The sequence below is a fragment of the Thermobia domestica genome, chromosome 11, assembly GCF_964235325.1.
Source record: "Thermobia domestica chromosome 11, izTheDome1.hap1.1, whole genome shotgun sequence".
In the NCBI taxonomy this organism is placed as follows: domain Eukaryota; kingdom Metazoa; phylum Arthropoda; class Insecta; order Zygentoma; family Lepismatidae; genus Thermobia; species Thermobia domestica.
The window spans coordinates 142,231,153-142,256,276 of NC_137464.1; the positions used below are offsets into that span (position 1 = coordinate 142,231,153).

At 34.8% G+C, this 25,124-nt stretch overlaps 1 protein-coding gene and 1 long non-coding RNA gene across 5 annotated transcripts in view; one reads left to right on the top strand and one right to left on the bottom strand.

Moving 5' to 3' along the window:
- Positions 1 to 86, bottom strand: part of Sptz (zinc finger FYVE-type containing 26 spastizin) — a gene marked incomplete in the record, with an annotated part of 1,794,825 nt that extends 1,794,739 nt beyond the window's left edge. Inside the window, 1 exon segment of the mRNA XM_081731160.1 lies at positions 5 to 86.
- A 3,337-nt stretch (positions 87 to 3,423) lies between these two features.
- The window catches only part of LOC145664464 (uncharacterized), a 44,077-nt gene continuing 22,376 nt past the window's right edge, over positions 3,424 to 25,124 (top strand). Inside the window, exons 1-2 of one of the 4 annotated variants that reach the window (XR_014127440.1) lie at positions 3,459 to 3,491; positions 14,707 to 14,799. This is a non-coding gene — a long non-coding RNA (uncharacterized LOC145664464). The other 3 variants (XR_014127441.1, XR_014127442.1, XR_014127439.1) reach the window with 3 other exon arrangements.

The window sequence follows — 25,124 nt, forward strand, 5'->3', positions numbered from 1 at the left end:
TTACCAACAAATGAAGGTATAGAAAATATCAACCTTGTCTTGTCTTGTCTTATGACTATTATCAGTCAAATAGGTAGGTGCACCAGCTCACCAATCATATGTGCTACAATTGCTAACTTGTCAAATGTGTACCTCAAAAAGATGATTTATGATTCAAAAACAAAATAGAATAAAATACAAAACACAATCGGGAAGAATGGACACAAGTCAGGAAAATAGTCAAAGTCAGGGAAAGGTCAAAATCGGGAAAGAAGTTCAGACAGGGAAAGAGGGCGAAAAGCCAAGATAAACAGGGCAAAAAAAGTAATGGTAAGTGGGAGGTATAAAATGAAAAAGAAAGCGTATAAAAAAAGAAGGGGATGTATGTACGTGTAATGGGGCGTTTACCCCTAGTCGATTTAGTCGCACGACTAAATCGACTCGCTGCATTTGCCACTAAATCGAAGCAACTAAGCCGAATCAGATTGATGGATGTTTTCAATTATTTCAACCACAGAAAATAGAACGTCTTTTAATTCAGTTGCCAGTCGATTAGTAGCCTTCGATCAATAAGCGATTAAGTTGAAGTCCCATTTACACGGTCGATTAAGTTGAAAGTGACGTTAATTCAACTGAATCGAACGCAAATCGACTAAGTGTAAACGCCCCAAAAAGGTAACAGAAAGTCTAAGTGTAGTGTAGATGTATAGCAAGGCCCACTTAACCCTCTTCCTCACGGAGCACCACCAGACACGAGGCACCCACTACAACAGCCACTCCCGATATCTCATATCATCCTACATAAAAACTAACAGATAAAACTAATTTGTCTTGTCTTCTCTTGTCGTAGACAATTACAGGTCAAATGGGTAGGTGCACCAGCTCGCTATACATGGGTGCTAAGAGTACAAAATTGTCAAATGTGTGCGTTGCACACAGAGCATTATGATTCAGGAACAAAATAGAATAAAATACAGGACACAATTGGGAGGAAAGAACACAATCGGGTAAAAAGGTCAAAATCGGGAACGAAGTTCAGTAAGTGATAGAGGGCTGAAAGCCAAGTTGAACAGGGCAAAAAGTTAGAGGAAAGTGGAAAATGAAAAAAGAACAAAGAGTACAAAAAAGAAAGGGATGTATGTACGTGTAAATGTAGAAGAAAGTGTAAGTGTAGAGCAGGTGTATAAGAAATCCCACTCAACTCTCTTCCTCACATAGCACCATCACACACGAGACACTCGCTGTAACAACCACTGTCGATCTCTAATATGAAGTTGAATACTGCTTAAACCATCGGAGGAGGCCAAGGATCAAAATAATAGCGATGGCTCTTGAATGGAAATGGCAAGAAAAAAGTTGTACCCCACCGTTTAGTGGGGGAAAATATTGCGTTTACCGAATGTTGGTGCTTCTGTTGTCTTTCGTCTCAGCAGTACTTTCTATATATATATATATATATATATATATATATATATATATATATATATATATATATATATATATATATATATATATATATAATCATTATAATTTATTTAGAAGTGTGAAACACATTATAATTATTTCACATATCTTCCAGTACTGAAACATTTTATTTCAAAGGGTAGATGCATTTATTTTACCATAACCATGACGAGCGAGGGTAAAAGTGCCAGTCCTCAACCACCAACACATTTTCGTATGATTCCTAACCGCTGTTCACTAAGTGGAACAACTTAGGAGAATGCAACTTGCTCAGGTGTGTTCCTAATGGGGCGTTTACACTTAGTCGATTTGCGTTCGATTCAGTTGAATTAACGTCACTTTCAACTTAATCGACCGTGTAAACGGGACTTCAACTTAATCGCTTGTTGATCGAAGGCGACTAATCGACTGGCAACTGAATTAGAAGACGTTCTATTTTCTGTGGTTGAAATAATTGAACACATCCATCAATCTGATTCGGCGTAGTTGCTTCGATTTAGTGGAAAATGCAGGGAGTCGATTTAGTCGTGCGAGTAAATCGACTAAGTGTAAACGCCCCATAAGTTATATTTTATCTATAGTTTATCCTAAACTGAGATAACTTATGTCATTTATGTAATATTAATCTTAGAAACACCATGACTGTTTTCGTTTAGTGTTCGACCACTTTTCATTAATATTCGACCGCATTCTATCTAGTTATCGACCACTACTCGATTAATGTGTTTTTAATTGCAGTATGAAGGCTAAAGCATAGCTTTACTTAACTAATAACATCTGCAAATGTTACATAATTAGTTTTTCAGGTATCATTTCGCAATTTCGCACAATAGTTGCTGAGAATTAGGCCGCGCCTCTATTGCATCCGAATGCTACTGCGAACGCGAATGGTAATGCGAACTGCGAATTCATGTGCCTCTACTACAGCCGAAGCTTTGTGAATGCGAATCAAGTTGCAATGTTTCTTTCAAGGTTGCTCTTCGAGACACACCCGTGGTACCAATCTTGTGTGAAAATAACATTACACCTCAGTACTGCGCATGGGCATCACACATGAATTGCTTCTCTCGTCGTAAATGTACATGTGCAATTCTTTGATTGCGTCATTACTGTTACGTCATAAACGAAACTGTAACAAGCCTTATAATTGGTTAAAAATTATAGCAGACGCGTTCTCAGTGTTGCCAATTTAGCGACTTTGTCGCTAGAACTAACGACTTTTGGAAGTGTCTAACGACAAAAATTTTTATTTAGTGCCTAGCGACTAATCTAGCAACATTTAGGAATTCAAATATTTTGTTCTGTGTTTATAATAAAGTTTCCAAAATTTCGCAGTTTGTGATACTAATAATTACTTTTACACACTCGGTTGCGCTACTGTTATGAGCGACTTACTTCGTTGGATTCATCGCTGCTATGGTTATTATGTCCTTCTTCACTGCGGTTCGGAAATCCGAGAATTTCCCGTATCTAACTAGTTGCGTTATAGCTGCCAACCTCTTACATTGCACAGTGCGTACAGTGACAGTGGTGTTGGAGAACATTGTGCTTTTCTGTTTCAGTGTTGTGCGTGTGATTTATATGTTAATTTAACTGCGGTTGTTCTTTAATATAAATTATACAGAAATTTCGTGGGGTGAGTTCGGTGAAGTGTTCCAATACGAAAGCAACATGAATTCCCCCCCCCCCTAATAATCGTACTCTATAAGAGGGAATGGGGAAAAGTGATTCAAACTTTTATGTATTTGCAAACTTTTAATGCTATATTTATTAATTTTGCATTCTTCAAAGGTCATAGTGCAGTGGTTTTGTCAAGATGGTCATTTTTTAAAAGGAAAAATACTCGAGTTTTCCATTGTACATGAAAAATATTTAAATTATTTTAATTCCTTTGTAAAATTATATAGCGACTTGGCAGGAGGCGTTTAGCGACTTCTAGCGACTTTAGAGTACTAAACTAGCGACATTTCACACTGGCGAGTTGGCAACAGTGCGCGTTCTGAATTCAGTCCGGTCTCCGGGGAGCATTAAGTGACGAAAGAATATTTGTAAGAAATTTTAAACACCTCTTTAATACATTTCTTTCAATTTTTGCACCTTGGTTTTATAGATGTTATAATGTTGAGTGATTTTTTTTTTAATGTAGTTCAAGTATAACATTCCCGACGGCAAAATAGCAATTAATGTAGTGCTATGATATTTGATTGAACTTCGGAAGTGTATCTTACGAATATGGGGTATTGTATTAAAATCAGCAGATAAAATATGTTACTTCGGAAGGGAAGGGTAATATTTAAAGAACTTGTTTATGAAGGTGTGGAACATGTAAGTCATCTATGAAGGTAGATACAGTGTGAAAGTAATATTTGTTTTACTTTAATATCTCATGATATACCCTTTAGGCTAAAAAGGACAGACATCGTTAAAAAAAAATCGTTCATTACTACAGAGTATTGTGGAAATTAGAAATGGAAACAGTTATAAAAGAACGGAATTTACATTTCCTTTTAGAAATAGCATCCTCATGCTTTTTAACCTATTTGGGCTAGCTTTGGGGGACCAGTTTTTCGCCTACTTTTTTGCGATAATCTATTCCGATTCGGTCGTTTTAGGGTTTCGTACGTTTGATTAGGTCATCAACATTAAATTCAGACAGTATTGCCAAGCGATTGTTAGCGAGTGAAGGCGGGTTAGAGCCCCGCAGGGCACGTTGTTTTCTGTCTTCGTTACCATGAATTCATTTGTTTTTCTGTGTACCGGTATATACCATTTTGTAAAATGAAATGAAATCTTTTAAGTTTTACGTCCTACGGTTATGCCGGTTAGGCTAAAGGAGACGGTGATGATGAGAGATGAGTAAAATGGTGGAATGAAGAAAGTGGGAGGAAACGGGAGAACCCCGAGAAAACCCACGAGCACGGTGTTTGTCCACCACAAAGTTCACTTGGCTGGGGCTGGGATCGAACCCGGGACCCCAAGCACCAGACGTGAACGCTCTACCACTGAACCACCGCGCCCCCCATATATATACCATTTTGTATACTCTGTTGACGTTGTCTATTGCAACAAATGTTGTTTAACGACAATAAAAATATTTTATTCTATTCCAGTTACCTTTACGGTTTGTATAGGTCCCCTACTGCCTTCCAAAAGTTGTGTACAATACTTTCTTGACAACTTGAACACAACTGTCAACTCATTTCTCCTGTAAATCATCCTGTTTTTTTTGCCAGTTTTGGCCCCCCAATACTAAACATATACCCCTATTTGTTTGTTCGCACATGCCGATACTACACTTAAAACAAGTAAAGTTCAGGGATGCCATTCAGAAAAAAAATGTGGGGTAAATTTACAGCCACACCAGCGTTGTAAGGTATTACGTATTTCTGTCACTGATTTTTTCGTAATAGTTCCTGTATTATTGTCTTTCCGCCTACTAGTACCCACCAACTCTACAGCTTTCGTTTTTTTACTTTAGTTGTGATCGTATTTCGCAAATACACAAACCAGATTGTGCTAAGTGGCCACTAGAAATGACATGAATGTTACCTAGCCGAGTCAGGGCAGGAGTGCTGCAGTGATGCCTGCCTGAGTGTGCGTCCGTATGGAGCAGGCGCGTCAGCAATGGTGAGAAATGAACATGGACGAAATAGCATGAGAGCAATAAACAAGGTTATGAAGGTCGCACCTCAAAATAGTTGACTTTTTGTATACAGTTCTCATTTTAGGATATGTGCGTTATCACTATAAGGCAGAGAATAGTTTTCCTGCCGCTTCCTTGGATAAATTGTAGCTGAAGGTATGGTCTAAGAGTCTGAAATAATATTCACTTATATTTAATTCTCGATAATATATTTCCTTCCCCACGACAAGGGCATGGAAGTTAGCAGCTGTATTTTTTCTCTTTCTTCGAATGATTTGACTGTGGAGTTTGGCCGTTATTAAATCAGAAGTTTATCCATATCACGAGTCTTTTGGAATTCTACGAAAATCTTTTTCAGGGGAAAACTATGTTCCCAAAACTTTGCTTAGTTTAGTTTTCAGAGAAGAACTTTAGTCTTCCTCTTAGCATATGCATGCTCACTGTGTGACAGAATGGCATGGAATTTTAAACGTGAGTACCCTCATGCTGTAAGTGAAACATTAAGATGCTCTTCACTTTTTTTTCTTTCTTCAGATACTTCAAAGTATATATATCGTGTTCACTGTTGCCAACTTTGTTCAAATTTAAATGGGAAAATTTCCCAAGTTTGTTTCTGCACGTATCAGACATTGTGACTACAAATATCCTTTACGAAGTCAATGTTTTTCCAAAATCAACACTTAGTGTACATTTCTCAAAGCTTTAGTGATTGGCTTTTTGTGACATGTAAATGGGTCATAAACAACTTGTGATACTGATCATAATTTTTCAAGTAAATATGCCTTGTGATGTTTACATACACTTGTTAACCCGGGAAAGCCCATACTTAATACAAAGTGGGTATTGAATAATTTCCTTGTTTTTTGCGCCCTTTATAGACACTAAATCAAGATTATCAGGAAAATAATTCCACACGTGTACCCAATGCGGAGAAATAGGGGTGTCCCCTGTAGGACACTGGGCATTAGAAGTACAATCGGCATATATTGAAACGACTATTGACTTAAAAGATACAGGTTTGAATGTAAGTAAAATATAAATGAACACAAATATCACTTATACACACAATAACTATCAAAATACAAAATATTAAATACGGATATTCTGCTTACAGCATTTCAATACGCTGCCCAAAGCAAGGTAAAAAAAAATATCATTACAGAACGCAAATTACAATAGGGACCTTCAATGTTTACTTTTGGTTGTGGAAGTCATACCAACAACGAACATGTAACCCAATCTCACAAATTTCGCACATGATTCTTGTGTGTTCGTGGCACAAACCACACCTCTTTTGTACGCACTTCTGTTGTACATGGTCCTTAGGGTCAGAGTTGAGGCGAACGCCATTCCTAACTCGGTGCACTACAAGTGACACTCTTCACAGGTGGTTTCCCATAAATACCGGAGTAAATTTGAACAATCATTCTACGGAATTGGCAATAAGTGAGTTTTAAACCTTGGTCGCATTCTTTTAGCGTTAGCCATGCATTATGAGCATGCATCTTTCCAAACGCGAAGAGAGGGAACCAGCGTTTTTTTCCTTGGAAAGCAATTCGCATTGAGTGTACATTTTCATCGAATCTGTCGACTCTCCCTATATATTTATTGCATTTTTGAATAAGAGATGGGCTGTCCACAGAGATTTTTGTTCTCCTTCCGGCAACAACACCAATCCTATCTACTTTCTGAATCGGCAGTGCACTATGACAGACACTACACTTAGAATACTATTATCATGCCATTTCACTAAAATGATATCAAAGAGAACGAACCTCTCTTCTCCTTCTTCAGTGCCTCTGTTTCTTACAACGGTTATTTTCGGATACGGTTCTCTCGTACTGTACCAGTGCCTCCATTTCCATGCGCTGACAAAGTTTCAATAAGTGGCAATGTTGTAAAAAGTTATCAAAATAAAAATTGTAAGCTCCAAGGCCTTGCGGTAACCTAGACTTGATATCCAAAACAACAATTGGACCTAGACCAAGAACCTCTTGTTACGCTAGCTTGCTATACTGAGCTTCCGGATAGGGTTCAAAAGTAATCAAATAACCTGTCCCGGTGGCAGCGACCAAAGTTTATAGTAAAATCTTAGTGCATTTCTGCAATTTCATGGAGTTTGAGGCTGAAAAGAAAATTAGATTCACGTAAATAATCTCACAAAGCACAACCTACTTACACATAGAAAACGTAATCAAACAGATTGAGCTAGGGAGATTTGATTAGGTTTGGTTTGGTTATGTAAATGTTAACAATACAATGCTTTTTTATATATTTTTTAATTTTTTTTTACTTTACTTACAACAATCACTATCATTGTTATGCAGTAGTTAGATAAATTCATCTTGAAAACCTTTCTGTAGACAAGAACCGTACTAGATGGCCTTAATCGCCTTTGAGGAAAACTGGACGTAAATCAAACTTAGTATATAATAAGCAAAGTATCACGTATCTATTTTGTATACAGTGTCAGAAATCTACGACATAATGTATTCAAACTATGTTCTCAAAATCGGAAATTATACAAAGAAACAGATTATGTACGTACAGTGCCCAGTGTCCCCTACAGGGGACACCTTCTTCTTTTTGCAAAATTATAAGTACTTTTATTCATTTGTGACCAAACCTTATATTTTATATGTGGACATGAATGTTTCAAGATGATAAATCAAGAGTTTTAAAAAATATAGTTACCTGTTTCCTTTCTTAGCAGCCATCTTCATGCAGTGAAGTGTGCAAACAGTCACTCAAGACGCAGATTGCGTAATTCTGTATTTCATATCTCCGCCGCTAGGTGGATCTGAAACCGCACAATAGTGCTAGGTGATCTTCAGACTAGATACTTTCCAAAACTCCAAACATAACCGAAATACTTCCTTCAGGTGAAAAACAGGACACATTTAAACTGGTGTCCCCTGTAGGGGACACCGGGCTTTCCCGGGTTAACAAATCAGAAGTTATTCAATTCCTGAAAGATAACACTTCTTTTCAGATGCACATACAGTAGAAATACAGTGTAATTTTATCACCCCTGACATTCACTTTTAGTTTCCCTTCCTACACTGCACTGTTCAAATTTACTTCCTGACATCGTTGTAAGCCAGTGGTTCTCAAGCTAATTCCTATCACGATCTCCATTTTATCACATCCTCTTGCCAGCGGCTCCCTTATAATTTCTGGTTTGTAATAAGCTTGTGTAGGAGTTTTAATATACTTATTGCAGAGATATTACGATATCCATCCATTTCTATAATAGTAGAATCAATTTCGTGTACATAGTGGATACATAACTTCGCTAAAAGCGAATGCATTAAAACCAAATTTGGTCAGTTCAATCATGTAACAAATATCGAATCCGATCCGTCATACTGCTTCGAAATCGAGGCCGTTTGAAAATTTTATAACTTCGTAATTACCTTGATTTTGGGTCATATGATAAAGAAATTAAAGTGATTTCGACTTTTGGTTTTAAAAAACTCGGATAGTTGTTAAAAAAGTTACTGAGTATTTTTAATTATTTGATAATGTACGTCACGAAGATCGAACCGGGCATTGCCGCACTAGTGAAATCAATCATGCTCAGGTATCTCATTAGCTTTCAATTTTAATTGCAGGTTTTATTGCGTTTGTATTTTTCTGGTATTTCAATATGTAGCTCTCATTAGTTTTATATCGTACCTCTTTCATTTAAATTTATTTTTAAACAACTCTGCACCTGTTGAAAATGTTTAGTAAACCTATTTTTTGTTGTTCTTAACAGTATGTATAAAAATAAAAATGTGTCTATCAAAACAAAATTCAAAATAATTAAAAATATTTTCCAGTATTAGATTCTAATTATATTTATCTCTTTTGCTTATCTTCGCGACCCCCAGGTTGAGAAACCCTGTTGTAGGATAACTTCTCACTTGACAGTACGAAAGCACTATATTGCCGCCACCCCAATAAGTATCCAGTCTTACGCACTGAGAATGACATGAACCCCTGCATACAAGCAGAGGTGAAACCGAACTGAACATTACTGTAAAATTGAGTAACATTTCAGACGGAGAAATAATTTTATTTGTTTTCATAGAAACAACATTTTTCCATCTATATATTTAACCAAACAGCATATGTTTGATACTTTAGACACACACATCAACAAATATAGTAACTGAATATAAGCTCTTCAAGTCATAAAATACTTTCCATTATGACCGAAGCTTGTACTTCAGTTTGTGAGGTTATGTTAAGTCAAGTTGGTGGTTCTCCCTGCCATACAGCCTTCATATTAGTTTATTTGACGACAATATTTGTAGACTTGGAATAGTACTTAAATTTCAACATTAAATTCACTTTGGTTGTGATCTTGTTGATTTTGCTTGGAATGAATCTTTTGCGCGTGCAATTTTCTTATTAATATCGGTTGCGTGCAAATTAATGATATTCTGACTAGTATATTGTGGCTACAAATATGATTTTTTCTGCACGAAATCGGTTCCCCTTTCCTTCCATGCTCCTATTCTTATATTGTCTTCAGCATTTACTGTAGATATACGCAATAGGGTCTTATTTTGAATGCCTTTGATACAGATAATAGTATCTGCATATTATTTCTATAGAAAATATTACATATATAATGTTTATATTATATTGCCTAAAATATTTTATTTCTCACTTTGCGGAATTATACTGGTTTGTAATCAATACTCACCACCAATTGTGTCAGTAAACCCACGATTTTCTTATTTTAGTGCTCAAAAATAACGAATGCAACGTCCAGTGTTCTTATATTAAAATCGATAATTTTAGATGCGACCTTATATTAGTGCTCTACTTCAGTCTCTTTCTGTATATTTATTAATGATAGAAATTGATAAATATTTGTAATACTTTATAATGGTAAGTTTTGCATTTACATTTTATTACCTTTTACAGAGGTAAAACTGTGCATTTTCCGTAGTTCTTCTCAACAGAATCGCTACAACCCCATCTTTTCACTTCCCAAGTATGATCGTGGACTTTTGTGTGTATACTGAAAATATCATGACAAACCAAATTACCTTTTTCTTGTTATTACTATGAGAATTTTTTGAACAATTAAATCGAGAAGTACTTCACATCAGTGGCGGCGGAAGATGAAAAACTTTGCCCGAGCTGGATTTAAAAAAAAAAAAGTTTTTTTTTTCATCGGACATGAAGCAAAGTCCATCGTACATTGTAATCCCTCCCCCTTTTCAATACATACTGTGTGAGATTTAACTTGTAGACTCTAGTGAGTTACAGCAAAGAGAAGCTATTTTTAAAAAGTGACATTACCGGTATCAAATTAGAATTGACGACCATTTTTAGAGTATATTCAGAATGAAAAATATTCATACACCAGTCGTCGCACTTAGTTGTCTGCATTAAAATGTATTTTAAAGTTCAGTTAACTTTCAATGTATCAGGGTTGGCAAAAACCATGGTTTTTGTTGAAAAACCAAAAAAAAAAAAAAAAAAAAAAAGGCTTTTTGGTTTAAGTAATTTGCTCTATGTATTTATATCACATATGGACAGAAGTAAATTTGTTTCACATTGGTATTATTATGCAACAACCGGGTTATGCTGGAAGGTGTCACATAAGCATAAAACCGTTTCTCGACTTACATCCGAAACAAATTGTCCTCCATTTGAACTCGAAACCGAGACTAATTGGCCACAAATGCGATACGTCTGCCGAATCACTCACGAAGGACTCCTGATAAAATACGCTGTACTGATCTTTACATACTTTAAATATAATTGTCTAACTGTCAAGGGTCATTTGAGGACAAAAAGATAAACAATTGCACAAGTGAAACCATTATACAGAATTACATATGGACAATTTCAAAACACTGCGGAGTACAGAAGAACTAATTAAGTCCAAGTTAGTTCACTACGACTTTTATTAGTCCAAGTTAAAGCCATACAACGACTTAATGTGCATATCAGTAAGAAAAGTGAATAAAGATAAGAATTGAGTCCACTTTGGCTCTGACGCATTTATACATAAATAGATACCAAAGATACTTCTGATTTCAGTAAATGCTTCTCGTGGGGTTAGTATGACCCCCCCCCAAAAAAGTACGGTATTTCAATGTATTTTATCAATACTAAACATTACCGAAATGAAACAATATTTAGAATTTTTCTTTGATTGCAATTGCATAACAATAACAACAAACTATAAACAAATCACAAAAGAAACATTTATAAACTTATTTTTTTTTTTTTAAAAAAAAAGTCGCTTTTGTAGTATAATCTCTTCAAGTAATGAATGGGGAATTTAGGTCTGAATATAATACGAATAATATACGGGAGTGACAGGTGATAACCCACAAATGTGTGTTCATCAAGATTTTACGAACATTTTTCGTTTTTTTTTAACAGCTGGTTTAAACCAGCCAACACTGAAATGTATTATTTCTATTGTTTCCATGGCAACGAGAGTTGGTCAGTTACCAACGATTCTGTGAATGATATATAATTCGCTTCTTTGATAATGTCACGTTTCGCTTGTTATAACTGATTATCGAAGTTTGTACGAATTCTGGAGTGTAATTTTGGACTACATCCAGTGGCATATTAGTGAGGAAGTTACCCAACACTCAACATGTGAATTACTTCTCGATTTAATTCTTCATAAGGTGAACCCCCATGAAGCTCGCAGAACCAAAAGTGAATGGAATATAACAGGCAGTCCCCCCTCCTCCGTTAGTTTAACGTCTGGAAAATATTTCCACGTTTCTTGATATTTCCTATTATTTTTCAAATCATCGATAAGTTGTGTTGTTGTTGTTCTTCCCTTCTTTAGCTATATCAAGAAAGCAATTTCTTCATAAAAATCGTCCTTTCTTTCTAGCCCGTGCTAAAATATTTTCGTTTGTTAGTTTCCGTTTTATCTCTCGATCTTTCTCCAACACCACGTTTCGAAGCTCTGTAAGTATTTCTTCTCTAACTTACAGAATGTCGAACTCTCCGAACCATACAATTCCCTATATAATATTTGACCGACTTCTCCAGTTCAATGTTAAACCTGCTAGTTAGGAATAACCTTTTCTTGTCGAATGCTTCTTTAGCCACTGCAATTCTTGACCTGATCTTTTTAGTGCTATGAGCTTCTCTCCAAGTACTTCCCAGACATTTGAAGTGGTCTTTTCTACTCTGCTTAGTAAGGGCGTGTTTCCATGGTGGGTTTTTTTTTTCCGACTCTTCGACATTAATTCCATATTCCACATTGCTTCCCAGTGTCAACTATCCTATCCATTATCTGTATTCTTCTTCTGGTCTATCTATAATAACTATGTTATCCGTTTATCTCACCTTGTTAATGATCTTCCCCCATTCTTGAAATCTCCAACTTCCATTAATCCTGCCTTCATTAAGCGTTCACGTAATTGGGATGACGTACAACATCGCTGTCGCCGACTCCTCTCTCAATCTCTACACTGTTGATTTCTTGTTGGTTCAGGCACAACTTCACTCTTTGTTCTATGTATAGGTTGCGAATAAATGGACGATCCCTCCAGTTTACCTCGACTTTTTAAAGTATTTTTAAAACTTTCGTCCAGTTTACCCGTCAAAGCTTTTTTCCAGTGGATGAAGCACAAATTCTACTCTTCCTTTACCTCAAGGACTCGATATGTTGTAATTCTTATCAACCCAGTAGCATATCTGGTTCCTTTTCCGGATTCCTAAATTGATCTTACTCCAAATTTCTTGTCTTACTTGCCAGCCACGTATTTAGTGTGTGCTTAATAACATTTCCAGTATTGTGTGATCAGTGCGTTTCTTTGCTTGCTTTTTCTTAAACAATACAACCATTGTATCATGTAGAAAATCCTTCGGCCATTATCTATTCAGGTGTCCTTGTTAATAGGTGAAGTCAATGCCTTCATTGCATTGTCTCCTAATCCTTTCACCAAGTCGCTGGTATGTCATCGTCTCCAGTGTCCTTCTTCCTTCTCATGTCTTTGATTACCTGTATTACTTCGACTTTCAGAATTTTTGGTTCGTTGTCTTCGTTGATTTCTTCTTTTGCTTCGATCGCGATATTTCCTGAGCGGTTCTTCTCGTCATATAGATCCTTTGTACATTCCTCCTTGATTCTAAGGATTTCTTGCTGGCCATCTTCTTGATATTCGATTCCAAATGTGTGTATAATTTTGTTACTTTTCCCACCCAATTTTATGCTTTCTGACACATAAGATCATATTTGCCACGTCGTTGAAGTTGTGTTATTTCTTTACATCGCTCTTTGGCCCTGTCAGTTTCTTTTCTCAATTCATTATTCAACCTTTTGTATTCTTTGGTGTCTGTGGTTTTCGCCCTTTTGCGTTCCATCATCTTAAGCATTTTTTCAGTTATCCTTGTTTTTCTAGGTGCTCTTTTCATCTTGCCAGTGTTGTTCTTGAGCTTATCTAGTAGAGTCTGTTTAACTTTTCCTTGTTCTACGCAACCTGTCGTATTGTCTGCTGCCAGAATTTTCTTTTCCTATTTTCTTTTGCATTACTGTTACATACAATCGTCAATTTCTCCTCCCGTTTTTCTTGACTGACTTTAACCAGCTTTGCACTTTCGCCACTAAGAGATTGTGGTCCGAATCTATGCCCGCTCCTAGTAGTCTTAATGTTCCGTATATTATTCCTGAAACCATGTTTAATAACGCATTTTTACCTTTCTTGTTTCACCTTTTTCCGACCATTGCACTGTATTCAAGTATTTGCTTTACACTTACCTATTTCTATTTTTAAAATTTCAAGTTTACCCACTCGTATAGTTCGGACGTTTCAGGTTCCTATGTAGTTATGATTCATTGCATTTTGTGGAAGTTCTCGAACCTATACGTATAACAAGAATAATACTGCGAGCAAGTACTTGTTTGATTTATTTCGAATGCATTTCGATTTTATCAGAAGGTACATCACATTTAAAAATAGGCTAAACCTTATACAGGTAACTAACTATAAGCGATTTTACCGTATAACAATATTGATGCTGAGAAGTCTTAAATGGTTTTACTCAAATTCTGCTCTTTTCAATATGTTAATATTTTCGGTCAACTGCTGTGACATCCTCTGTATATGAAATTCATGATATAAAGCGGTTTCTAGTTATTCCACCGGGTGATTTTTAAACATCGACAAAACTTCATACATAGATTCTTCTTTTGCTGGCTAGTTCGTGACCTAAAAATGTTTGTATCATAAATGTGATCTAAAAGTTCTTAATCTAATATAATTTTGCGAAATCCCTCCCGTAAGGATTTCATTTATATATTTTTTCATATATTGAGCACAAGTATTAACACAAGTATAAATTTTGATAATAATTGATAGTAGAGTAATGGAAGTTTGGAGTGGGAGACCCGGTTTCGATTCCTGGCAGGAGCTCATGTGGTTCGGATTCCACGTTAATCAGTATGTCTACGTCTCATATAGCCTCACTGCTGAACAGGACGTTAAACTCAAAATCCACTCCACTCCAGTAATGGAAGAATGGTTATTTGGATATTTATTTTTGAAAAAAGAAAAGAAAAAAGAAAATTATTCATTAATTGTTGTTTCATGTTGCTTTTCAGCTAAACGAGATTTGTATTTTCTGTTTTCCTACAGGTATTTGGAACATAGTGCAGTTATTGAAGCAGAATTTGGCAGAATTGGTTAGCTATTGGTAGCTCACAGAATTCCAAGGTTTAGGGCAACATGGTGAATACACGTGCTGCAATGTAATTTAGAAATTACGTATAACATCGGTAGACAAAGGTGTAAAGCAGATCATATTTTATGTTATTCGTATCTATATATATAAAAGAGAACGCACAAATCCTTTGTGAACTCATCACGCTAATACGGCTGAACCAATTTCTTTCATTTTTGGGGGGTTATTAGGATTTGGACCCTAGATGGTTTTTATCATATCACTTTAATTTTTAATTACCAGTGTCTTGAGATAATTGACCATTCAAGTGTCCATACGTACAAATCCTTTGTTATTAGTTCATCATAGGTAAAAATAAACGTATTTATATGCAACCCGCATGACCATGTGACTCGGCGGGTTAACATAAATGACAGGCGCTATAATTTTAACATTTACTGCAATTTGAAAGCGAAAAAGTAAAAATTATCTAAGTAACAAAGTTTATTGCGTTCCGGGGTGACCGCAGCGAAGCGGGGTGAACGCTGCTAGTTGATAATGTAAATTTTTAGATGTCTCGGATGATAAGTAGATAGAAACTTTAAACATGTACGCATTGACGTCGGCTTGGCCTATGCTTGAAAGTGGTCGCTTTGATGAATATTGAAATAATTTCCATTTTTGACTTTGTATAACAAATGTACAACTACGGTATTCAATGTAAGTCGTATTGTATGTAAATATAAAGTCTTTAAAGTGCTATTTTGTATAATAATTATGCAAATTCTGTATTGAGTAAAAATAATAAGTGCTGAAGAGCTTATGATGTTTGTACTCTCATTGCTCGATCTTGTTACATCCAGAGTTAAACTGAAAGAATTAGCACAATAGTTAGACAGAAAGAAGTAAAGGGAAAAGAAATAAAAACGGTCAGATTGAAAACACAAGATTAGAAGGGAAAAAAACAAAGAAAAATGAATGAGTGAAAGCGATAAGAAGGGGTAAAATCTTTCACTGGTCAGGGTCACAATACGCCACCCCCAAAAATTATAGTAGAGAGTAATCAGCATTAAATCGTTTAAATAAGTATATAAGCATGTTTAAGCACTCAACTTTTAATATACGCTATTAATCTGCATAGACGGTATTAAATTAGTTAATTTCAACTTCTCAGTTCCACGTACCAAAATTAGTAACGAGTGTTCAAATATCAATTATCAATTAGGTTGAATAACAAGTTTATGAATTTAAAGTGAGATAATTATTATTTTCGAATAGAACAAGAAATCGGTACAACTTACAGGTAAATGTAACAAGCAAATAATGGTTCAAGTAATCAACTACCCCAAGAGCTCAAACTATAATTCATGAAATTTCAAGAATTAATAATTATAACAATTTCTAATATTAATTTTTGGCTCATGAAATATCGAAATTTTGATATATATATATTAAATTTTAAGACAAAAGCTGAATTTACCAGTTGAGTGTTAAGCAATTTAACCTTCAGGTTACAGTTGTCAAATTAATTGAATAACGGTCAATAACAGATTCTAAAGATATAATTAACTCCAAATAGCAAAATCATGGAACAAACTCACCCAATTTTAGATGTTTAACACTATGTTATTTCCAGAAATCACAATAATTAATTAACAACGGATGAATATTATACACGATTTTTATAACTTTAACAACACTTGGTCAAAAGGTCCGACCAGTTTCAATTTTCCCTGAATTCTGACGTAAACCGTATCTACAGAATTTCACGTTCAAAACAGTCACTAGATGGCATAGTTACCAATTTATCAGTGTTACCAACACTTGAACATTTATAACATTTGTTTGACTTTTTTTTTAACATACAACAACATCGAGAGGCCCCCATAAAATAAAAGTAGTACTTTTATTTTATAAATTATTTTGATTATAGCGGTCTTGTGTCAATTTGGTTAGAATATCAACACCTACTCCACCACCAACTACTAATACCAGACTCATTCTCTCATGCACCACCAAATAAAAGTAAAAACTGAAAGCAAAAAAAAAAAAAAAATCCCCCAAAATCTCATTCAATTAGCATGCATCCATCTGACTCGCCCGGCCTAGCATATCCCTGTATTAGTAATATAAGGTCATGAGTAAATAATCGAAAATAATTTATAATAACAATTCCAATGATGATCGAAGTACTGATTTACATAAATAATATTTCCAATTTTAAATAATTTCCATTAATAGGAGTCTTTTAATATATTTATAATTATTAATTTCCTGAAGTAATAACAGAATTTTATAATAAAAATGAAAACAATGACTTACATTACATCAGCTCGGGTAGTTTCAGAACAACATCAAAATGAATAAATTACCAGGATAACAAAACTCGCGTACACCAAACAGGTTACAATCCAAATTGAATACACGAAGTGCAAAGTGTAAAGGACAGTCACACGACATTCATTCCAGGCCAGAAATACAAAAATTATATTAACATCACATACATACAATATTTAAAATATATGCTGACCAAGTTGTTTATTTGTGTAATTCTATGTTTAATTTAATTTACTTAATTCAAGATTCTGACTAGAAACAGTTGATCCACAGAAATGAAATTACATTTGGTTTGATCTTAAATATTAACAGATAATCTAGATTCACGATAAATTTTTGTCATTGAAACGTGTACTTTTCTTACATCATTAGGATTCTCAATTGATCTAACTTGTAATGTATTTTTTGTAAGTAATCTCAAAATCTGGAATGGGCCAAGCCACCTAGGACATAATGATTTAGTCACCTTATCTGCTAGACTAGATTTAAATTGGGACTTTATTAAAACCTTATCATTAACTTGATATATTACAGGAGATCTTTTCCTGTCATATTCTCTCTTCTCACGGTGCCACGCTTTTTCCAAATTCTCTAAAGCTGTTACCCATAAATTTTTGTCCTTTTGTTTGATTTCATAGTTATCAATTTCCCATTTCACATCTAGGGGATCGCATACATTATAATTATACACTAGCTCCATTGGTGAACATTTTGATTCAGTATGCTCTGCTGAGTTTATAGAAAATTCAATTTCATGGATACCCTGATCCCACTTAGTTTGTTTATTCCAGAAATAAATTTTCAGACAATCCTTCAAAACACGCAAATAACGCTCCGATGCGTTCGAAGCAGCGTGGTACGGAGATATACAAATATCCCTAATTCCTTGTCCGTACAGAAAATCTTGAAATAAAGATGAAACAAAGAGACTCGAATTATCATGGGAAACCGAATGGGGAAATCCGAATCGGCACATAATTTTATACAGCTGATCTCGTACCGTTTTAGCATTTAAAGTTCTAAAAGGCTCTAACCACATAAATTTAGTACAAGAATCTACAACAATGAGACAGTATTTGCCAGATTTTGATTCACATAGTGGCCCACATACATCAAAATACCATAGGGCGTTCGAAATTTTCTCATATTGAGAAATGAGTTGTCCCATAGACTGTCTATTAGTACTTTTATTTATTTGGCATTCCTTGCACCGTGAAACATAATCCCTAATGTCCCTAATTATTCCATTCTACGTGTATCTTGCACAGATTTTAGAGATACTTCTCTGCGTTCCAGCATGAGCACCCGGTAATATATTATTATGATAATAATCAATTATAGATGTTATCAAACTCTTAGGAATACAAATCTTATAGGGATTTTTAATAGCTTTCGTCTTTTTACATAATATCCCCTTTACCAATTTATATCCATCTACGTTTACATTATTTTCTAATTGTTCAATTTTTTTCATCAGTTCTTCATCCCTTCTCTGATGTGTAAACACAGCCTGAGACGCAAATGGCATTAACCACAAATTAATTTTACACATATTTGTTACCTCATCTTTCCAAGTAGGTTCTAAATCAACTGACTCGAACATCTGCGTGTCATGGACCCTGGAAATAAAATCTGAAGGCGTGTTTAACACACTAGGTACATGTTTGATTTCAAAATCAAACCCTAATAGCCGATATAATAAACTTCCATAGTTCTTTACTTTCTTTAAATTTCGTATCGCATATGCCAATCCTTGGTGATTAACTCGTACCTCAAATTTATTATGTAAATATGTTTTAAAACGTTCCATACATTCAACCAAGGCCATTAATTCCAATAAATATATAGGCTTATTAAAATCATAAGTGACAACCTAGCCACTCAGTGCCTAATTGGGGATGCAAAGTTGAGTGCAACTAGGCGCCTTCCACTCACCATCTAGAATGAGTGGGACAAACACTGATACTAACTTGCGAGAGGTTTCTCATTTGGGGATAATTTAAATAACAATACGTCCACTTCATTGAAATAAAACACTGTATTTCGTTATGCTTATGAGTGTACTGTAGGATTTCAGAACTCTAGTAATTACGGATATTAAAATTCATTTTGCCAGACGAGTACAGAAACGGTCAAGTATTGAGCTTGTGAATCCTGAATCGGTGCTACACATACCTGGATAAAACTGGTGTATTTCCCTCGTTGTTCCGGCGTTGAACTCGGCTCCTTTAAGCTGAATCTCCTAGCTGATGAAGATGAAAATGAGCATTGAGGTATGACTCCTCTCCAATGCTACTCTCTGCGTGACGTTCTACGTTGTTAGGATGATTTGGAATATGAAGTATTTTCTCCTCCTGTCATCTGGCTGATTCTCGAATAGAACTCGGTTCTCCAAACTCGAACCGAAGAATGATCACTGTAACTTGATCATAGACTCTACTATAGACTTCCTATCGACTCTCGATGAATTCTCTTCCAATTGTCCAAGAACTGTCGAATCTCTAAGAACTGATCGACTCATCCCAAAACCTTCTCGTCCTCCAGTTTTGTTTCGCCTTGTCCAACCTCCGTCGTCTGCTTGTCGTCTGCTGCAGCACGTGCAACACCGTTTTCACATGGAGAGACAAATTCCTTCCATGTGTCAAAACTCAAAATTGCAATCCTCGACACGTTCTGATTTCCCGATTCTAAGCAATTCTCCGTACATCCGTAATCTCATGAAATTCGTGAAATCCTACAGATTCACTTTATACAATTTCTAGAATCTGGCTAATGTGAGGATAGACACATTGTCAACATTTCCTTCCTACATTGCCAGACTCTCAACGATGACATTCTTGTACACATGTGTTTACAATAAACTGCTGACACAAACATGAGCTACATTGTGCAGCTTGCATTTACTCACATATACAACATTTAATTCCCATAACCTCAATAAATGATTTTGTAACATAAACATAAAATAGAATCAAAATATACAAATTACTTTCCTCGAAAATCGAGTCCTGCTACATGGCCCCCCTTAAAAACTTGGTTGCTCCGCAAACCAAATTTGACCTCGTAAGAGGGCGATTTTCCATAAACACCCTGTACATGATTTGTACTGAATCCATATTGAAATATAAATATAAACTTGAAATAAAATAAAATAAAATAAAATATGTATTATTATTCAGAATAGTTATATAAACAGTCATCAATATTCCTTCACCTAAAATTATTAAAAGTGTATATATTTAAATTTTTAATCTTTCTCTTAATCCTATCATTATAAAATACAAAAACTTCAAATGTAATGTAGCAAAGTATATCCTCACGACATCTAGTGAGTTTTCGCTGAAATACTTGCTCATCACATTTGGTCAAGAGTGATTGTGCATAATTACATATATGTTAGTTTGCAAGTACTCTTGAATTATCTCCTCTTAACGACAACGCTTTTAGAGTGTCAAGTTACCAAAAACTTCCACTACTCTGTCTGTCCATACGTGCCAACCAATGAATTTATTGGCCGTATCAGTACTGGATCAACTTCATTTATTTCCACCGCTATGTCAATGGAAATCTAAAACAAAGAACTTGTAACATAGTTTTCAGAACATAGTTAGTTAATATATTCACATTTGCACTGTAAAAACTTGAAAATATAATTGTTTTATTTTCATCAAAATTTTATTCACTAACATTTTAGCATGAACGGAAATATAATCCTGCCGCAGGGCGTTGGATATCCTGTAGATACTTCCAGCATAGTAACTGCAAGATCAACAGTTTTCAATCAAGTGCGTCAAGGTTAACCTAACTTCCTTTTCCTGCCTTTCTGTTCGCGCGTCACTGTTGACTGGATAACATCGAGTGTTAATATTCCGTAGCAATTATTACGTTATTAGTTTTAAAACACTGTAATTTATAATACAACGATGTCACACGGATAAAAACAATCACTTTTTATGTTTTTCGGGCACTCAGTTTTTTCGTGTTTGTCGGAATTTTCGTTAAAAACGTCGGTTTTCGTGAATTTATAGTGTCCCATTGATGTATTAGTGTATTTCTCATCTTCTGTAGTGATGTGGTGCAAGTGTGTGTTTTCCCGTTCAGTTTCAGTGCTCTTACTACAATCCGCTATACTACCATCTGGCAAATTCTTAAAAATAGTGATATCAGTGCTCTGTGGGATAGTTTTTAGTGTAGATTTGCTCTTATTAAAAATAGTGGCATAAATTGGTGATACTTGGGAAACTGCGTAAGTCTCTGACTCATCTCTCATGCTTCTCGTCTCTGACTCATCGGACGTATTGCTTCTACATCTATGTTTGATCTTACATTATTTTTACCATTTCTTACACTATTTTCGTATTTTCTCTCTATCCTATTTAATCTTAACCAAATATAACATGTGATAATTACTATTACAACTAATACACTTCCTAAAACTAACGCTGATATTAATAATAATATTGTATTGATGTCCATTTCCTTCGCTTTTGGATATTATCTGAAATAGACGAGAAATAGATAAAGTCGGGATAGGCCTACTTAAAATTCGTAGAAAATTACATCTATCATAGTTAATTAAATAATTAAAACTCCTAACTTGTGTCTGCCTACACTCTTTTGCGTTCTAAAAGTCGCATATTTTGAAGCAGTCTTATTTTGTTCTTTCTGTGTCGAGCACCCTTGTTACTTTCCTAGTAATCTTTGTGCATGACCGTTAATACTTTAGCTATGTGTGAAGTCCTTCTAACCATAACTTGGAGACTATGTTTCACACCTAAAAACTCGTGTTTTCACTCTTTTTCTATCATAAATATAGCATTAAATTATACTCGCTATATCTCTCTATATTTAAGCTTTTATTACTTATTTCATACGTATTTATGTAGTTTAAACTTTATTTTAATCATTTACGTGGTTAAATATCATTAATTTTATTAAATACTAATTTTTCTAGAATTTCTAAAAACATATTATATGAATTTACGCTCGGACTAGGATAAAACTTCCTGCTCGCGGAACCTTCAGTGGGGCTGGATAGAGCGACTCCTGTTCGTGTCCGCTCGAGTTCACTCGTAAACGTTCGTATTTACCATATGCTCGAGACCTGGAGTGGAGACTACCGTAGCCTCTCGCGGAGCTACTCTCTCGCACGGGTCTCAGTTCTCATTCTTACCTCTTGCTGCTCAGAGTATTCATAGCTGTTTGACGCAAATCCATACAGAATAATATGTGAGCCTTTGCTCATATCGTTTACAAATTACGTTCTACAATAAAATTAATAATTCTAATAATTCTTTTCAATCAATATTGATTGATTATTAGTAATTACAATAAAATACATTATTTTCTTTTCTTTTCTTTTCTAAAACTTACAAAAATTTTCGGACTTTAAAAATAATAAATAAATACGTTATTACTACATACACTAAACATTCTTTAACACTATTTGTGAATTATTTCTAGCTTTATCTATGCTTATTTGCATCTTTTAACCTTTTAATTCACCATTTACATACAATATACAATTTATTATTCGCTATTTTATAAAACACTTGTAGTAATTATACATATATACTATCTACTATTACTATAATAGTAACTCATTACTAATTCGTCTATTTTTATCTATTATTAACTATTTTCTAGTGTTGTTATTACTAATATTATTACTTTCTACATTTATTTTCCTTATCCCTTCTTGAATGTTTGAATGTTTTAGACTTTATCTATCCTTGATTGATGTCACTATCCTAGATTCATCTAGGTTATCTATTCTCATCTATTTCTATCCTTATTTCACAATTTTCTTCATTTCGTTCACACTTTATACGGAAATGGGACATCGTTTGGTATACCGTATTACAATACAACCTATCCGGTTTGGGTAGTATGACTATTATGGACTATCATAGACTATAGACTTTGTTTACTTAACCTTATACCTTCATGTGGTGATGGTGTTTACTATTGGTGATGGCTGTTTGGTGAGTATGGAATGCATGATTTGAATACACTTTGACACATTTACATGTTTGTTTACATTCGATTTTTTTTTTCAAAATTAGCAATACTTAATTCCAATGTTTACGAACTGGTTTACAACCTTTTCTAGCCTTTTCTCGTTCTAGTTCACGGAATACAAACAATTTTTATACAATATGATCCTAAATAATGTTATTATTATTATTGTTATTATTATTATTATTATTATTATTATTATTATGGTTAACTATTTTCTACTTTATATTTTCTTATCGATCTATACAGTCTGCAGTACAACGCTATTAATGCAATGACTGAAATAATTAATACAAATATGATTGCTGCTATTACATACATTATGTAATTCGTTCTCATTATTAATAGTGGTACAGTGGTATCCACTTTCAGTTTTAATAAATTTTCAGGTAGATTGTTGCGTTCCTCATGGTGTATACTAAAATTTAATTGCTTTAGCGTCCAATTCCCTATCAAACTTAGATGCTTATTATTTACGCTTATTACTTTTCTTGTTGGAATCACCAATTCTCCAAAAATTAGGTTATCGAATGAATCGTATTCAATGAAATACGAGCAATTGTTCCCAAAATTTACCTTCGTCGATGTAATTTCGTGATGTTTACCTAACTTAGTCACATATCCTTCTACCAATGATGAGTATAATACTCCAGCATGAGTATATTTGTACACTACCTTGCCTAGGTATTTCTCGGTTTGTTGTTCGCAACCGCTTAACGATCCATTGAACACAATATTGTTCAAGCATTTAGCTGCATCATCTAGTGATATCTGCTCGCAAAATTACAAGAAACTCTTGAATTCACATTTCGATCGATCTAGTGTGTGATATATTCCATTAGCTAAGTATACCACTTCCGGTAACTTGTAATACGTTCGAAAATTGTTAGTTAGATAACCCATTGAAATTACATTAAACATCTTTGATACAGTATTTTCATAAACAATAGGCGTTTTTAGTAATAAGTCGATGTTGTTGTCAGATTCTAATGTTTCCTTTTCAGTCTCGAATAAAATTCTGGAATTAGTAAAACCTAATATTAATTTCCTGTTACTATTCATTTATTTATTCCTATGTATTTTATATTTTTATTTTACTTTCTAGGTGTCAACTGATTTTAATTAATTAATCTAATTTTACATTCCATACATTTATTTATTTATTCCCAATTCTAGTAACTATAATTCAAAAAGTGTCTATCGATTCGGGAAATTTCCTAGGGGCCGCGGTGGCTCAGTGGTAGAGCGTTCACCTCTGGTGCTTGGGGTCCCGGGTTCAATCCCAGCCCCCGCCAAGTGAACTTTGTGGTGGACAAACACCGTGTGCGTGGGTTTTCTCGGGGTTCTCCCGTTTCCTCCCACTTTCTTCATTTCACCATTTCATTCATTACTCATTATCACCGTCTCCTTTAGCCTAACCGGCATAACCGTGGGACGTAAAACTCACAGATTTCATTTCATTTTCATTTTTTCGGGAAATTTCCTGATGGAGATTAGCATTTCCTCCAATCTCGGGATTAGGGTTTGGTTGAGAAAGTTCCCCCTTTCTGACACTTCATCGGTAGACCCAATTTGTACCATAGTTACATTAGACCCTATGTTAAACTTTTTTTTTCACCAAATCTCAATTTATTCATCACCATCTGATGTTTTATCTGTCTCACCATACCTTTCACCATTTTTACTTTCTACAAATAATTTTAATCGTCTTAAGTCTATAGTGTCACTCTTCTTCTCACCATTTTTAGTTTCATACTGTACTTTGTATGAATTATTGTTTATCTTGTCCACAATTACCCCTTTTGTATTGTAACGGTTACCAAAACATGCGGGCAAACCTGCTCTTGGCATTTCCCTAATTAACACTTTTTGACCAATTTCAAAATTCGGTTGATCAAACTTTTTCTCTATTTGCTTCTTCTGAGATCTAAATCTTCTCTGCAAATTTTTGTACGCGAGCTGTCGTGCCTCTTTTATGCTCTGAAGTCTCACCTCATTGTCGACGTATTCGCAAGGAATGTCTAGGTCCTGCTCAAGA